The sequence below is a fragment of the Trichosurus vulpecula genome, chromosome 3, assembly GCF_011100635.1.
Source record: "Trichosurus vulpecula isolate mTriVul1 chromosome 3, mTriVul1.pri, whole genome shotgun sequence".
NCBI lineage: Eukaryota > Metazoa > Chordata > Mammalia > Diprotodontia > Phalangeridae > Trichosurus > Trichosurus vulpecula.
In genome coordinates, this window is record NC_050575.1 from 133,519,965 (window position 1) to 133,538,669 (window position 18,705).

Sequence of the window (18,705 nt, forward strand, 5' to 3'; positions counted from 1 at the left end):
CCTACACTTCAGTAAAAATCACTTTGGTGGCTGGATGGGGGATGGATTAGAGGTGGGAGAGACTAGAGGTAGACAGACCCATTAGAAGGCTGTTGCAGTAATCCTGGTGTGAGGTAATAAGGGCCTGCACTGGACTGGTGGCAGTATCAGAGGAGGGAACAAGAGATGTTAGAGAGATGTAGCAAAGGTAAAATCAACAGGCCTTGGCAACAGATTGGATGGGGGGAGAGGTGAGCAATAGTGAGGAGTCAAAAATAACTTCTTGGTTGCCAGCCTCAGGGACTAGGAGGATGCTGTTGCACTCTACAGTAATAGGGAAGGTAGGAATGGGGCTGAATTTATGGGGAAAGATAATGGGTTCTGTATTGGACATGTTTATTTTAAGATGTCTACTGGACATCTAGTTTGAGATGTCTGAAAGGCAGTTGGAGATGTGCGATTGGAGGTCAGCAGAGCGGTTGGGGCAGGAGAGGTAGATTTGAGAATCATGGGAACTGATGAGATCATGGAGTAAAGTGGTAAGGAGGAAGAAAAGAAAAGGGCCCAGGATAAGGTCTGGTGGAATACCTGTGGTTAGAGGGAATGACCCGTATGAGGTTCCAGCAAAATGTAAAATTTGATCAAAAAGTATAGTCACTAATGTTACAAGAAAAGATGTCCTACCCCCTACATACATGGGATTCATTCTCCCACAGGTTACCACATCACTGGAGAGGAAGAGCACATATGCAGATAGCACATGACTGAGAAATACACAAATCATCCAGGAACATTGTGTTGGGGCACATATGAGGAACTGATCTGATCAGGGCACCTATGTGGGTATAACAAATAAAGAACCCACGTGGCCAAAGCACACATATGGAAGTTATACGCAGAGACACACATGGCTAGGGTGTGCATATAGATGGGGGCAACTCATATCTTCAGCACTGTGGAGTTGTCAATGTACTCTGGAGGGGTTGCAGTACTTTGTGCTGGACATCACTTCTCTACTTTCCATCTCATAACCTCTCCTGGGTGTTTCTAGTGGTATTGTGGTCATCAAGCAACTCTCTGCCACCACCTGTTGAGTTTCAGTACTTCAGAGCTATCTATTGATCTTTGTTCCCACCTATAGTGTATACAGTAACTAGAAAGCCTCTCCTTGATAAAGGCAAGTAGATGCTTTCGTTATATAGCTGTGGTTGAGTTACCACAATCAACCAGCGATCTACCAAAAGCCAGTAGAATGAAACAGGCTAAGACTAAATATGTTCTATTTACTGCCTTTGTCTGGTACTCAGACAACTATCATTTGGAGTTTAAAAAATTCCTTATAATTTCCATTGCATTCACCTAACTTAGAGATTCTACAAACAAAGAACAACTCCAGGGGTGTTGTGATAGAAGTTGGAGTGATGAGGCTCACTTTGCTCTCAATCAATCCCCTTTGATTGGTGTGGAAATGACCTAAGTAAAGCTAAATAGAAAAGGCAAAGAAATCATTGCCCTCCAACTCTGTTCCCCATTATGCCTTATTATTCACGTTTGACTAGCAACAAAAGCTAGTCAGGTTCAACCTTCATCTCTCTTCTAGGCTCTAGTCTAGCATTATTAGCTCAGGCTTTGATGTCTTAGTCTGGCTAGCACAAAGCTTCACTATTCTCCCTATATGCGACTAACCATGGGTTTTCTATCTGTTGTCCCTTGACTAAGTGAGGCAGACTGCTGGACTTAGATGCAAGAAGGTCTGGGCTCAATTCCCACCTCAGACACCTACTAGCTCTGGGACCTTGGGCAAATCTTTCTGAGTCTCAGTCTCCTGATCTGTAAAATGGGGATGATGGTAATAATAGCATCTACCTCACAGGGCTGTTAGGAGAATCAAATTAGGTAGAAAAAGCATCCTGAAAAACTTAGAGTACTATATAGATGCTTTTATTATCATCATACATCTCTGACATTCTTTATACTGCTTCTCCTGTGAAGTTTTTTACAATGGTAACCAATAATTTCATACAATTACCAAAATAACTCACTTGGCATTTAAAACTTTCCACAATCTGGTTCCTAACTACCTTTCTAGATTTATCTCATGAGTCTACAGTACGAACACCATATTCCATCCAAACTCATCTGCTAACTTTTCTAAACTCCCTACTCCCTCTCTGGTGTAGGTGAATTCATAGAAATTGTCCCCCATGCCTGGGATGCAATTTAATTCACTGAACATTTATTATGTGCTTACTATGTGCTTAGCACTGTACTAGGTACTGGGGATACAAAGACAAAAGTACTAGTCTGCTCTCAAAGGAACTTACATTCTACTGGGGAGAATCAATGTATATACCCAGATAATGGAATATAGAAGATGTGTTAAGTAAATACTAAAGGCTAGGGATTACTAGAGAGGAAAGTGAGAAGGTGGAGCATTCCAGGCATGGGTGATGAGCTGCACAAAGAGAGATGGAATACCCCGTATAAGGAATAGCAAGTAGGTCACTTTGGCTGGAATACAAAATGTATGCCTGGGAGAACTGTGATATTGTTCTAGAAAGATAGTTTGGAACAGATTGTGAAAGATTTGAAATGCCAAACACAGTAGTTTGTATTTTGTTCTAGAGATAATAAGGAACCATTGAAGCTTCTTAGGGGGAGTAAGATGGTTAGATCTGTACTTTAGAAATATCAGTTTGGCAGCTAAGTGAACTTAGATAAACTGGAGATGGGAGAGATTGAAGACTAAGAGGCTAATTAGGCAGCTATTGTAATAGTCCAGATAAAAGGTTGAGAGCTTGAACAGGGATAATTGTTGTATGAGTAGAGAGAAGTAAATTGATATTAGAAATGTTATGGAGATAGAATTGGTTGGCAACTGATTGGATTTGGGGTTGAGGAAGAGGAAGAGCTGAATGTGACCCCTAAGTTGCAAATGGAAGTGACTGGAAGGATGGTGGCATACCAGAAATAGGAAAGTTAAGAAAAAGGGTGAGATTTTTAGGGATGAGGGTGGGGAAGGAAATGAATTATCTTTTGGACATGCTGAGTTTGAGATACTTTTGGGACACAAAAGTGGAAATGTCTGCTAAGCAGCTAATAATGTTAGACTGGAGCCTAGAAGAGAGATGAAGGTTGAATGTACAGGTTTAAAAATCATTTGCATAGACTTAGTTAAAGCCAGGGGCATCTAGATGGTGCAGTAGATAGACTGCTGGGCATGGAGTCAGGAAGACTTATCTTCCTGAATTCAAATCTGGCCTGATACTTTCTAGCTGTGTGAACCTGGACAAGTCACTTAGCCCTGTTTGCCTCAGTTTCCTTATCTTTAAAATGAGGTGGAGAAGGAAATGGCAAACTGCTCCAGTATCTCTGCCAAGAAAACCCCAAATGGGGTCACAAAGAGTCAGACACAACTGAAAATGACTGAACAGCAACAAATTTCATATGAAGTCATGCAAAACATTTTCCAGATTAGCCATGATCTGAAAGTAAAAAGCAAAAAAAATAAGTAAAGGAAACTTGCTTCAATCTGCATGCAGAATCCATCAATTCCCTCTCTGGAGGTGGACAGCATTTTTCATCATGAGTCCTTTGGAATCCCAATTATTTTCCGTAATGGCTGGACATTCACAAATACATCAGCAGTAGATTAGTGTACCTATTTTACTTTTTCTTCTTTTCCACAGCCCCTCCAACTTTTGCTGTTTTCCTCTTTTGACCTCTACAGGCTGCACTCCAAACTTTTTCGATCATGCTTCATAAACCTCTTCATCCTGGAAACCGCTTCATTCTTCACTGAAGCCCTGGAATTTACACTCTGGAAGTACCTTCCCTCCCCCTCCCCCTCCCCCCCCCCCCCCCCCCCGTTGTATGGAACCTCCATTTAAGGCACCCTGTCCAGTCTGATCTTTATGCCCACCTAGACTGCACAGATGTTCTCTACCAGGCTGAGGGGTGTGAGGTACAACCTCAAAGTTGCTTTAATTTGTATTTCTCTATTATTAGCAATTTACAGCATTTTCCATGTAAAATTCCCCTATCCATATATATGATATGTGTGTGTGTATATATATGTATATGTGTATATATATATATATATATATATATTTCTTCCTTGCCCCTCTAATTTGTTTATGATGTGATTTTTAACATCTCAGCTATGTATCTATTTGAAGATTTTCTTAACATATGATTTGAATGTCGGTTTAGACTTAGCTGGATTTTCATCCAGGTTTCCCAGTGTTTTTTGTCAAATAGTGAATCCTTCCCTCAATAACTTGAATAGTTGAGTGTGTTAAACACTATGCTACTGTCTTTTTTTCTTCTGAATTTGGTATACTTAATCTGTTTCACTAACTGACCTCTCTCCTCCCCTTTTTTTCTTCTGTTTTTTTTCCTTAATTATTTATTTATGTAATATTTTTACTTTTCAGCATTGATTTCCGCAAGAGTTTGAATTACAAATTTTCTCCCCATTTCTACCCTCCCCCCACTCCAAGATGGCATATATTCTGATTGTCTCATTCCCCAGTCAACCCTCCCTTCTGTCACCCCACTCCTCCCCATCCCCTTTTCCCTTACTTTCTTGTAGGGCAAGATAGATTTCTATGCCCCATTGCCTGTATATCTTATTTCCTAGTTGCATGCAAAAACTTTTTTTTGAACATCTGCTTTTAAAACTTTGAGTTTCAAATTCTCTCCCCTATTCCCTCCCCACCCACCCTCCCTAAGAAGGCAAGCAATTCAACATAGGCCACATGTGTATCATTATGCAAAACCCTTCCACAATACTCATGTTGTGAAAGACTAACTATATTTTGCTCCTTCCTATCCTATCCCTCTTTATTTAATTTTCTCCCTTGACCCTGTCCCTTTTCAAATGTGTTTGCCTTTGATTACCTCCACTCCAATCTGCCTTCCCTTCTATCATCCCCCCCTTTTTATCTTCTTCCTCCTTCTTTCCTGTGGGGTAAGATACCCAATTGAGTGTGTATGTTATTCCCTCCTCAAGTCAAATCCTATGAGAGCAAGATTCACTCATTCCCCCTCACCTGCCCCCTCTTCCCTTCCAACAAACTGCTTTTTCTTGCCACCTTTATGTGAGATAATTTACCCCATTCTATCTCTCCCTTTCTCCCTCTCTCAATATATTCCTCTTTCATCCCTTAATTTGATTTTATTTTTTTAGATATCATCCCTTCATATTCAACTCACCCTGTGCCCTCTGCCTATACATATGTATATTCCCTTCAACTACCCTAATACTGAGAAAGGTCTCATGAATTATAAATATCATCTTTCCATGTAGGAATGTAAACAAAACAGTTCAACTTTAGTAAGTCCTGTATGATTTCTCTTTCTTGTTTACCTTTTCATGCTTCTCTTGATTCTTGTGTTTGAAAGTCAAATTTTCTCTTCAGTTCTGGTCTTTTCACTGGGAAAGCGCGAAACTCCTCTATTTTATTGAAAATCCACATTTTGCCTTGGAGCATGATACTTAGTTTTGCTGGGTAGGTGATTCTTGTTTTTAATGCTAGCTCCATTCGCCTCTGGAATATCATATTCCAAGCCCTTTGATCCCTTAATGTAAAAGCTTCTAGATCTTGTATTATTCTGATTATGTTTCCACAATACTCAAATTGTTTCTTTCTGGCTGCTTGCAGTGTTTTCTCCTTGATTTGGGAGCTCTGGAATTTGGCAACAATATTCCTATGAATTTTCTTTTTGGGATCTTTTTCAGGAGGTGATCTGTGGATTCTTTCAATTTCTATTTTACCCTCTGGCTCTAGAATATCAGGGCAGTTTTCCTTGGTAATTTCTTGAAAGATGATATCTAGGCTTTTTTTTTTTGATCATGGCTTTCAGGTAGTCCAATAATTTTTAAATGATCGCTCCTGGATCTATTTTCCAGGTCAGTGGTTTTTCCAATGAGATATTTCACATTGTCTTCCATTTTTTCATTCCTTTGGTTCTGTTTTATAATATCTTGATTTCTCATCAAGTCACTAGCTTCCACTTGCTCCAATCTAATTTTTAAGGTAGTATTTTCTTCAGTGGTCTTTTGGACCTCCTTTTCCATTTGTCTAATTTTGCCTTTCAAGGCATTCTCCTCATTGGCTTTTTGGAGCTCTTTTGCCATTTGAGTTAGTCCATTTTTAAGGTGTTGTTTTCTTCAGTATTTTTTTGGGTCTCCTTTAGCAAGTCATTGACTTGTTTTTCATGGTTTTCCCGCATCACTCATTTCTCTTCCCAGTTTTTTCTCTACTTCTCTAACTTGCTTTTCCAAATCCTTTTTGAGCTCTTCCATGGCCTGAGACCAGTTCAAGTTTTTCTTGGAGGCTTTTGATGTAGGCTCTTTGACTTTGTTGACTTCTTCTGGCTGTATGTTTTGGTCTTCTTTGTCACCAAAGAAAGATTCCAAAGTCTGAGTCTGATCTGAGTCCATTTTCGTTGCCTGGCCATGTTCCCAGCCAACTACTTGACCCTTGAGTTTTTTGTCAGGGTATGACTGCTTGTAGAGTAGAGAGTACTTTGTCCCAAGTTTGAGGGGCTGTGCTGTTGTTTTCAGAGCTATTTCTACACAGCAAGCTCTGCCACATCAGCACTCCTCCTCCCCCAAGAACTGCCAACCTGGACTGGACTCAGATCTAAGCAGGCTCTGCACTTCCACTCAGATCTGCCACTTAATTCCTCCTACCAGGTGGTCATGGGGCCGGAAGCAAATGCAGCTATAGCTCCGTAAGCAGCCTCAGAACTGCACCACCTCCGCTGCCCCCAGTGCGGTGGCTGACCATGAACTCCTTTCACTCTGTCCCCGCAGTTTTTCCCACTAACCTTCTCTGTTGTCTTTGGTGTTTGTGGGTTGAGAAGTCTGGTAACTGCCACAGCTCACTGATTCAGGGCACTATGGCCTGTTCCGCCAGGCTCCAGGTCTGGTTGGTCCAGGTGTAGCCCATGCTGGGCTCTGCTCCTAGCTCCATGAAATAGACCTTACCCAGTGACCATCCAGGCTGTCCTGGGCTGGAGCGCTGCTTCCCTCTGCTATTTCGTGGGTTCTGCAGTTCTAGAATTTGTTCAGAGCCATTATTATAGGTGTTTGGAGGGTCCTGGGGGAGAGCTTTAGGCAAGTCCCTGATTTCCAGCTGCCATCTTGGCTCCCTCCTCCCCCCTTCTTAGCCAGTACTAAATTGTTTTTAACAATTACTACTTGGTAGTTATTTTGATGTCTGGTATCTTCCCCTGCCCCCTATTCCTTCCCACTTTTTAAAATTTTTTTTATTGAGATTCTTGACCTTATATTCCTTTATAAGAATTTTATATTTTTCTAGCTCTATAAAATATCCTTTTATGAGTTTGGTGCAACACTGAATAAATATATTAATTTAGTTACTACTGTTAATTCTATTATATTGGCTTGACCTACCAATGAGTATTAATGTTTCTACAATTATTTAGCCTGTTTGTTAAGATTTTATTTTAAAAATTTGCATCAACATTTATGAGGGGTACTCGTCTAGTTATTTTTTTCCTCTGCTTTATCTCTCCCTGATTTAGATGTCAAGAACACTTTTGTATCTAAGAAAGAGATCAAAAAAGGTACCTTTTTTTCATAGTATTGCAAACAGTTTCTATATTGTTAGAATTGTTTTTTTAAATCTTTGATAGAGTTCTCTTGTGAATGCATATGATGTTAAGAGTTTTTCCTTTGTGGGTTCATTTATGGCTTCTTCAGTTTCTTTTTCTAATATTAGGGTTCTTTAAACATTCTATTTCTTCTTTTGTTAATCTTGCTATTTTACATTTCTGTAAGTATTTCTTTTCTTCCCCAGTTTTCTTAGCAAATCATTGGGCTAAATAGTTTCTTATAGTTTCCTTTATAATTGTTGCAATTTTTCCTTTTCTATTTTTGATATGAACAATTTGGTTTTCTCCTCTCTTTTAAAATCAGGTTAACTAACTGCTTATCTGTTTCATTAGTTTTTTTTTTAAACCAGCTCCTCCTAGTTTTATCTATCAATTCAACAGCTTTTTTTGCTTTCCTTTTATTAATCTCTTCCTTATTTTCCAGGATTTCTACTTTGTTATTCAGTTGAGGATTTTTATTTGTTATTCATGTTTTTAGATGAATTATCAATTTATTGATTTGTTCTTTTTCTCTTTTGTGGATGAAAACATTTAAAGATATAACTTTCCCTCTTCAGAATTGCTTTAGCTGAAACCCACTAGGTTTGGCATTTTGCCTCATTATTATTTTCCTTGATGAAATTTTCTACTGATTTTACAATTTTTTCTTTGACCTGCCAGTTCTTTAGAACTGCTGAGTGTCCTGTTACTTTTAAATTCTTATTTTAAGGACTCTTTATTAAATATTATTTTTATTGCATTATGATCAGTAAATAATACTTAGTATTTTTTATTTTGTATATTTTATGAGATCTCTATATCCCAACACATAGCCATTTTTTGTCTTATTTTTCTAAAGTTCTGTTTAGGTCCTTAACTTCTTTCTTCTTTTTCTTTAGGTTAATTTGTCTAGATCTGAAAGGGTGCTTTAAGGTCACTATTATAGTTTTTCTATTTTCTCCTCTAATTCAATTAGATTTTCCTTTAAATACTTAGATGTTATTAGATGCCTAGCATATATACACATATATACTTTGATGGTGACTTTTAGCATAATGTAATTTCCCTTATCTTTTTATCATGCCTGTATTTAGTGTAGACTTATCTGAGATCATGATTGCTACCAATGATGAATTCAGCTGAAGCATAATAGATTTTATTATAGCCCCTTATTTTAACTGTGTGAATCTTTGTGTTCCAAGTGTGTTTCTTGTGAACAGCATGTTGTTGGTTTCTGCAATCCATATCCTCTTTTATTTTATGGGTGAGTTCCTCCCATTCACAGTTATTACTGTTGTTTGTGTATTTCCTTCTATCCTGTCTCCTTGTACTTATTACCTCTCTTTTATGTCCTCTTTTCTATTTAGAAAGTGGTAGAAGAGAGAAAACTTGCCTGACATGGGATTTCATAAGTGAAACAACCTCCTCTTATAGCTCTTCTTTCCTCCTTACTCTACCCTTGATCCCAGGTTTTTACTGTCTTCCTTCCCTTTTAATCTTCCCTTTACCTTCCTCCTTCCAAAATTTGAGATTACTTTAGTTGACTGTCACCTCTCTTATTCTACCTCTCCTCATCATTTAGACCCCTCTATATTCCTCCCTTGTCCCTGTTTCCTACTTTCCTTTGAAGTTTAATAGTTTAATGTATTTCTATACCAATGTCTGTCTGTCTGTCTGTCTCTCTCTCTTATTGTATTCAACCTTTATCTAATTCAGATAAAAATGAGGTTCATGAGATGTCTGTTCACGCCAGTCCTTCCTCTATGGTTATATATTCTTCATCTGTGCATTTTTATTATGCAATAATAATTGACTTCCTCTTCTTCCTCCTTTCCTCCCCAGTATAGTCCCCTGTCCCTTCGGTTTTGGGCTTTAAGACAGAACCAAAACTACCCACAGAGCCTCTGTCATTTTAACTTTTCTCTATGATTCTTAAAGATATTAGGACTCTGGGAAGACATATATCTCTTTTTTCCATATTAACAAGTAAACAGTTCGTCCCAACTCCAAAAGCTCTAGGGTGGCTTTATGAACAGTACTCTCTGCCTTTGGCTCTCATTTGCCCCAGTAATTAGTCTATCACAGATCTCCACAGGACTCCAGGAATCACTCTGTGGATTCCTAGATTGGGTGAGATAGTCTAGAGCTGATTCCCTTTATGGCCTGATAGAATGGTACATCTCTCTGCCCCAGTGGAATGCTTGCTGGGGAACTGTGATCCTTTTCATCTTAGCTCACTGCCATCTTCCCACAATCCTCCATTTTTCCAAATTGTCCATTTTTATTATGTTGATGTTGTAGAATAAATTGTTCTTCTGGTTCTGTTCACTTTACTTTGTATCAGTTAGTATATATTTTCCCATGTCTCTTTGAAATTGTTTATCTCACTTCTTACAGCACTATAGTATTCCATTACAATCATATACCATAATTTGTTCAACCATTCCCCAACTGATAGGTTCCTTCTTAGTTTCTAGTTTTTTTGCCATCACAAAAAGGTGTATTATAAATATTTTTGTACATATGGGTCAAAGGGCATTCATGTTTAGTAAATGCATAATTCCAAATTGTTTTCTAGAATGGTTGGACCAATTTATAGCTCTACCAACAGTGCATCAGTGTACCTGTTTCCTGAAGCCTCTGTAATACACATAATATTCCATTACATTCAGGTACCGGAATTTGTTTAGCCACTCCCCAATCAATGGGCATTTTCTTTGTTTCCTGTTCTTTGCTACCACAAAAAGTGCTTGTATAAATATTTTAGTGCATATTTAATCAAGTCACCTCCTTGGGATATAGGCCTAACATCCGGAATCTCTAAGTCAAAGGGTATGTACATTTTAGATACTTTATTTTTCAAAAGTCCAAATTTCTTTCCAGAATGGTACCTCCATTCTTATAAAAAACAGATTTAACCCCTAAGCAGAGATAAAAAGGCTGGATTCTCAGATCCTACTCTTACCATCCCATTTAGCCCATCACTGCCACAGAATCCCTGGGAACTACAAAAACTGAAATATTCTATCAGAGATAAGAACCTTATTTTTTTAAATAAAAAAAGGAAATTTATGAACTATCTAGGACAGAGTTTTCAGTGGCCTTCTCTCACACTCACTCCTTCCTGGTCTTTATATTCTTGAATTTAGTGTATATCCTATTTTGCAATTATATCTATCTATATCTATCTATCTAGATAGATAGATAGATAGATGTATGTATAATATACATATATAGATATAGATGTATATATATAATATTCCATTATATCCATGCATCTTGCCTTCTGGAATATTGTTTTCCAAATTCTCTGCTGCTTTATGGTGGTGGTGCTAAATCATATGTGATCATGAGTGTGGTTCCTCAGTACTTGAATTCTTTCTTTTTGTCTTTCTTGCATTATTTTTTCTTTGACTTGAAAACTCTGGATTTTGGTTGTAATTTTCCTAGGAATTTTTATTTGGGGTTTCTTTCAGGAGATGACTGGCAGATTCTTTCTGTTTTCATATTTCTTGAAATGGGATATCAAGAGTCCTTTTTTGGTCATAGAGTTCAAATAGTCCAATGATTCTTATACATTTTTTTTTCTCTTCGATCTATTTCCTGGTTAGTTGTTCTTGCTATGGGATGACTTTACATTTTCTTTCATTTTTTTCAGGCTTTTGACTGTTTTAATATTTCTTGTTGCCTCATGAAGTCATTCTTCTATTTGATCCATTCTAATTTTAAAGGAGTTTGTTACTAAAGCAATGTTTTGCACCTTTTATGCTAAACTGTTAATTCCCTTTCCAATTCTTTCTTCCATAGTTCTCATTTCTTTTCCATTTTTTTTCCTTAGGCACTCTCATTCCATTTATAAAAAAATTTTTAAAACTCTTAAAAAGAACTTTTACTTCTCTTCAAACAATTCTAGTTTAATTTGTGCCTGTGCTCTTTTTCTAAGGCATTGCTTGTAGATGTTTTGGAGTCCTTCTGGATTTGTGTCTTGATCTTGTCTGCTGCCATAATAGCTTGTTATGGTGTTGCTCTTTTTTTGTTTGCTCATTCTTCCATCCTCCTTATTAACTTCAGACTTGATGTAAGGACTAGGCTCTTCTACACTTCTGGAGTGAAAGTCTGCACTGGTCCTGTTTTTGCTTTCTTGGGGTATTGAGCGTTTATTCCAAGAACTTGGGAAAAGGAACTTGAAAGTTTTCAGTGTTCCCAAAGGGATCTGATCCAGGGCAAAGTTGTCTGATCTCCCACCTCCCCCAGCCCCTTCTGAGTTTTGTAATTTTCTGACTTGGTTTGGGTCTGTGCAGGTGTAGAGTTCTGCTAGAGTACCAGTCAGCTGGAAAATTCTGCTGGTACAAAGTGGCAAAATTGTAAGTTCCTCTTTGGTCTAGGATTTCTGCCTTTCTTATTCCTTTATAGTCTGAGCTAAATGCTGGATGTGGGACCCTGCTGTGAGCTTGAAGTGTAAACCACACCACTGCTGCTGTTGCCTTCTGAACTTCCTCCTTTCTTGGTACACTGCCTAGTGCCTCCACTCCTTTGAAAAAAGGCAGTGCTACTGCCAGGCCTAGCAGAGGTCCCCTTCTCACTCCAATCTAGATCTCTGACCTAGGATTGGGTAGTTTGTGACGAAGTTGCCAGCTAGCACCCGTACCCACTGTAGTGCTCTGATATGGATCTGAGTTCTCCTCAGTCTCTCCCTGGGCACTGTACGGCTCCCCATGCTGTATATTCCTGCCCCAACTCTGTTCTCAGTATCTACTGACTGGGCCAGACAAATGACTCATTGTGACTTTTTCTGGATTTCTGCATCAGGGTCTGGTGAACTTCATAGTTCTGTTTGTAGGAGTTATGGATGGGAACTTAGATACATTGCTTCCTTCTACACTACCATCTTGGCTCCACTTCCAAGTATCCTTTTTCTTCTGTCTTCATTAAATAATTCAAACCTGGTGGTGAGGGTAATGCATATCCCCAAACCGTGAAAGAACTTTTCATGAAAGGATTAAACATTCTTCTATATAAACTATGGTTTCCAACCAGTTTTTCCCCTCTTGTCCCACATACTGCATTTCATACAATCAATGCTCTGGGACAGTTGGAGACCATTTAGGATGACTGGTACAGAAATAGGGAGAAAACCACCACCACACTCCAAGGGGAGTGGGTGAGGGAGGTGTGCTGTGAGCAAAGGAAGCATGTCTACTTTTCCACTCACAACTTCTGAACCAGAATACTTTCAGAGAACTTGATAGAGATTGTAGAAGAACCCATGTTCAATCACTTAGTTGCTAAGTTTGGCAGCCTGCTAGATGATACAACTACATTTACTTTGATAACTGATTATAGTGACTAGTCTTAGTCTGATTCATATTCTATTAGAGGTCTCTCTCTTGGTGATTCATTAACTCTCATGAGAAGTATCTCTATACCGATGACTTTCAGATTTACATATAAAGCTCTCATCTTTTCCTGAGTTCCATACCACCAATTGCTGGCTGGATACCAGCTAGATCTCTAGCAGACATGATAAACTTAACAGTATGAAATAGAAGTCATTACCTTTTCCCCAAAACCTATTCATCCTTTATCTTTTTCTATTTCTGTTGAGAATTCCACTATCTTTCTGGTCATCAGGCTTTGAAATTATAGAATTGATGGGGATGGGATCTGAACCCCTAAAAGGAAAAGACCATGTCTTTGGGATCTGGAAGTCCTTAGACTTTCCCACGTGGCCCAGGTCCCTGGTGTTTTCCCGGGACATCTGACCCTTCCCAGTTAATTAACTGTCCTTTCATCGTGGCCCTCATTGTCTGTATCTGGCTCCACCCTAGACCACTTAATTCCTTAATTCCATTTAGATCCCTTCTCTGTTCCCACAGTCTTCTGTATAAAAGATCCAATACTGATGTTTTTAGGGGTGTTGATCATATCATCCAATACTTATTGGCAGATGGGTATTAATCACTATTGTTGGGTTGATCAGTTACTCTAGGAAATGTTCAGCCAGCCTCTCTGATAGTGCCTCTGATGGCATTTCTCTAGCAGGAAAGATGACTAATACAGTCCCATTCCTGATTTTTTCATACCATGTGTAACCAATTGCAGTCATGGACTTGGCTGCTAGAAGCTGAGCTTGAATCTCCTGGAGAGTAGTATTGCCATCATTGGTCATCACAGGGCCACCTGTTGGGTCCAAAAGCCTCTTTATTATGGACTTTTAAATTCCAAATGTGTTTGGATGCCATCTGCAATAGTCTTGGGAACATTGATGTTACATGATTATACTTTCCTGCCAGATTCTTGTTTTGTACTCTGACTGAGCACAAGTGAGGTGGTGGGGAACGGGAGAGAATGGCCCACCCTGTAAACATGAAGCTGGGAACCTGGGGCTAGGAGAAACAGCAGAATCTTCTGGAGATGAGTTCTAGTAAATAATAAGCTTATAAGCTTAATAGCCACCAAAAAAACCCCAATGAAATAAATATAAAAAACAAATTAACAAATGATAAATAAGCAAAGAAAGTGTTAATTTGTCCTCAATCCTCTTATAAGCCTATCCCAAATTCTAGTTCTTTTGGTTGTTTTCCTTTCTTCTCCTTTTTCCTTCTATAAGTTGTAGTTAGAGTGCATATGGCTCTGGTATATTAATTTCACTCTGCATCATCCAAGAAATATCTTCCCATATTTCTGTGTGTGATATTTATTTTATTTATAGCACCATAATATTCCATTCATTAATGTATCATAATTTATTTATCCACTCTCCATTATTTTTGCTATTACAAATAGAAAAGCTATATGTTTTCACAGATAGGTCATTTTATGCTGTTTTTGTGATAGTCTTAGCGATAGAATCACTGGGTTGAAAGGAATAACCAGTTTTGTGACTCATTTTATAATTCAATATTGATCCAAAATGTTTGCACTACTCTTCAATCTCATCAACAATGAACTTTATCAATAATATATGTACATATATATTTGCCATTTGAATTGGTATAAACTAAAGTAACATCTTAAATTTGTTTTGATTTGCTTAATAATTAGGGAGCTTGAGCATCTTTTCATGTGGTTATAAGTAGTTGTGTTTCCTCCTTTGTAAATTATCGTCATGTCCTTTGACCATTGATTTACTGAGGAGTGTGTATTAATCTTACAGATATGTCAGACTTTTATCTGATATATTTATTTCACATTTCTCCATACTATTTCCATTTTAGATATTGTTTGTTGTGTAAAATTCAAATCCTTTATATAACTAATCTATTGATTTTATTTCCAATGATTTCTTTGATTTTTAAAAAATGAAAAAATGTCCCTGTTCTTCATAGTGAAGGCAAACATATTATTTTTTTTCTTCCATTTTTTTGGGGGGTGGGTAGTAGGGGATAGTGTTGAACCTCTGATTTAAATGATCTAGGAAGCTCCTATTAAGGAAAGCCCTCTACCAATTCAGATCACCAAGAGTTTTGTAATTTACAATCTGAGAAATTTGCACAGGCCACTGAGAGGTTAAATGATCTGCGCAAGTTCATGCAGCCATTATGTCAAGAGGTGAGACTTAAACCTCAGATTTTTCTGATTCTAAGGGCACCATTGGGATAGTCTGTCTCTCAATTTCCATAATTTTCTTCCATTTCTTTTACTTGATCTTCTTCACATTGCTTTATCTTGCTTTGATTATTCCATCTGTCCACCAGAGAATATCTCCTGAGATATTTTCTTTAGCTTCAGTTCCCAGTTCCACTCTTCCTTATACTTTAAGTGATTGAGTTGTCCTATAACTTTTAAAAGTGTGTGCACACTCTTTTTTACTTTACTCATTTTTTCTTTTTTAGTTGTTTCTCTTTTCTTTGGCACTTCAAGTTTATGTTTCTTTGTGAGAGAAGCCCAGTTCCCTGTAATCCTTTCCTTCCAACATTGTGTATCCATTGCCTATGATTTTTATTTTTAAAATAAAGTGATTTCTATCCTTTTAAATAAAACTTGGAGTCTAGTGTTTATCTGATCATTTATATAATCACATATCCTGATCACAATTGTACAACTCTACTTTAAGAGAAATAAGCAAATTTATTTTAAGCCATTAATGCTAATGATCACTACCTAACCCTATTAGCTTCATCTTCAAAAATGACATATATATGTTCTAAAAACTACAAATTCCAGTATTTATAAAAACAATATAAAATGCTCAGCGAATTGATAAGGTATTTCCTTGGAAATCAATGTACTCCTACAGGTATTAGGGTATATAACTGAAAAAAAAATTGTGTATATGTTTGTACATGTAGATATAAAAAGAGGATCTAAAAATGTGTACTTCCACCTAAAATACCCCAAGCAAAACTACAAGCACTATAATTAGTGACAAATAGTGATATCATAAGAGTAGTATGTTTTTAAAAGGGATAAGAATAAAAATTTTCCTGCATTCACTAAATTCCCAGGATTGCTCTCTACTATGAAGTTTCTGATGTCTGACCAGAGCTGAGATGTGCATAAAGGCATTCCCAAACTAATTTAAAGGATTTCTCCCATTATGGATTCTCTGATATCAAGTAAGGTGCATAAACAGCCTGAAGGCTTTCCCTCATTCATTACATTTACAGGGTTTCTACTTGTTATAAATTATTTGATTTTGACTGTAGTTTATATGATGATGGAGATTCTCATATTCATTATATTTATAAGCATTATCTCTAGTATGAATTCTCTTACATTGATCAAGGGTCCTCAAGCAGTCTGAAGTTCCACATTCATTACATTATAGAATTTCTCTCTAGTATGGACTATCAATTCTGCTTGACTGTACATTTACTGTAAGCTTTCCTACATTCACTGTATTCATAGTGTTCCTTCCTTACACGGACTTTGGATGTCCAATTAAATATGAATTATACCCTTATATATCATATTCACAGCATCTCTTGTGTGAACTCCACGTTCTGTAATTGGGTTCACACTAAATTCATTTTTCTTAGGGCATGTCTTTCAAGGGAACATTGTCTTCTGAAAAACTGTCATCAGCCTCAGACATGATTTTCTTGATATTTTGCTGCCACTCAAACTAGCCATCAAATTTTCAGATTAGTCTTAGCTTAGTGTTATCAGATGCCTTTCCTTGTGAATCTTTCCATTATTGTTTCTGCAATTATTTTTCTTCAGGAATATCCTGCTTCAGATTTAACTCTTTGGTTTTAACACCTGGTCTTCCAATCTGAAAGAAAGAAACAAAAAAGGCAACTCTGTCCCATTGCCTGTGCTAGGAGTAAGAAAACTACTGAATCTAGAAAAAAAGAATAAAAATGATGATGAATATAACACAAAGGTGGCTTTGGAATTTTTTAAATATGGCCAGAGATCTGAGGGAAAGAAATGGAAGGAGAAATAAGGAGTAGTGACAAGGGAACACAAATGGTTTTTAGATGCTGACACAGTATGCAAAGTGAGCACAGAAATTGAGACATAGCCATCTAGGAGAATCTGAAGGTGAGAATTATTGACTGTTGGATGGACAAAAAAGAAAGGATGTGGCTTAAGGAAAATATCAGGATTGTGAGGGGCAGCCTGGGACCAGAGTTCAGGGTTTCATCATCTCATGATTCAATTATTGTAACAGGGTCCTAACCAACCTTTTGGGTTTTGTCTTACTGCCTCCAAATGATCTATATGCTGATATCAATTGAGTCCTTCATAAAAAATAATTTTGTTTCTGTAAGAACACCCCTACAGTTCCAGCTCTTCCTCAGTTCCCCTAAACCATAATCAGGGTCCTTCTATAACTATACTTATCCTATCTCCATCATATCATGCACTCCCTGCATTCCTATCCATATAGTATCAGAACTGCATGAATTGTAAAGGGCCTAGGGGAAAAACATTGGTTCCCCCTGATTAATATTATCATTACTATGCTTTGAGCACTGGCATTTATTTTGTTCCCCTGAAATTACTGGATTGTGGGCACATATCCACCCTGACCACAGATCACTTTGTCTATTCGCTGATAGGACAATTCTTCTATTCTACTTTGACTTTAAGATTCTCAGACCTTAGGATAGCCTCAGACTTTTGGTAAGTGTAGAGGCCTCAAGCTCTGGCATCCTGATGTTGCTTCCCCAGTCAGGTCCCGAGCCCCCTCTAATCACTATAGCCTCTTGCCACTAATGTCCCCATGTGACAATATTACTTTCTTAGTGAAAAATCACAAAATACCTTCCTACTGCCTACAAAGTAAAGATCAGGTCTTAAGCTGGCAGTCAAAATCCTCTAAAATCTATTCTTGTGAAATTCTTTTTCAATACTACTCCACCAATAAGCATGCTCTAGGTTAGTAGTTAAGTCTCCTGGACTAAAAGGGAGGGTGGGGAAGGGATGAGAGTTAGTGGGCAGGTCATGAATGAGGATCCAGCAAAGGAGACTGAAGAGCTGTCAGACAGGTAGGAGGAGAACCAAGACAAGGCAGTGTCATGAAACCTGAGAGAAGATCAAAAGATGGTCAACAGAGTCAAACGCTACATAAAAGTCAAGAAGGATCAGCATGAAAAAAAAGTTATTGGTTTTCTTTTACTCACTTGGGCAGATAGCTCTTGGGATTTGTCTTTTTACTATTCAAAACTTTTTTCTTTGTTCCAACTGGGAGATCACATCTGGTTTGGAAATTTAATACCCTGTTCATATAGAAAGAAAAAAGACTTGGGTATTTGTGCTGGGGACAAAGACCCATCCCTGAAAATCCCAAAACCTTATACTTCACGATCTTAGAAGGATGAGCTATGTGTTTCATCAAAGGTAGGAAAAGTCCCAGTTTCATCTTTTATGAAGTGCAGAACTTCATCTAAAAACAGGAGCAAGAGAATCCTGTTTGTGTCCCAAAGGTATTAGGAATATATGAAAATTGAACTTCAAGTTCCTATACAAAAAGACACTAGAGGTCACATAATTTTTAATGACTGAGGAAATAAAAGCATTCCAAAGGCTGGATGAACACTGAGTACACAGGAATGCCACACTTACCCAGTGAGACCAGATTCCTAGAATTCACCAGGATTATGTCCCTGTACAGGTATTTCATATCAAGATCCAGCTGGTTTACTCTCT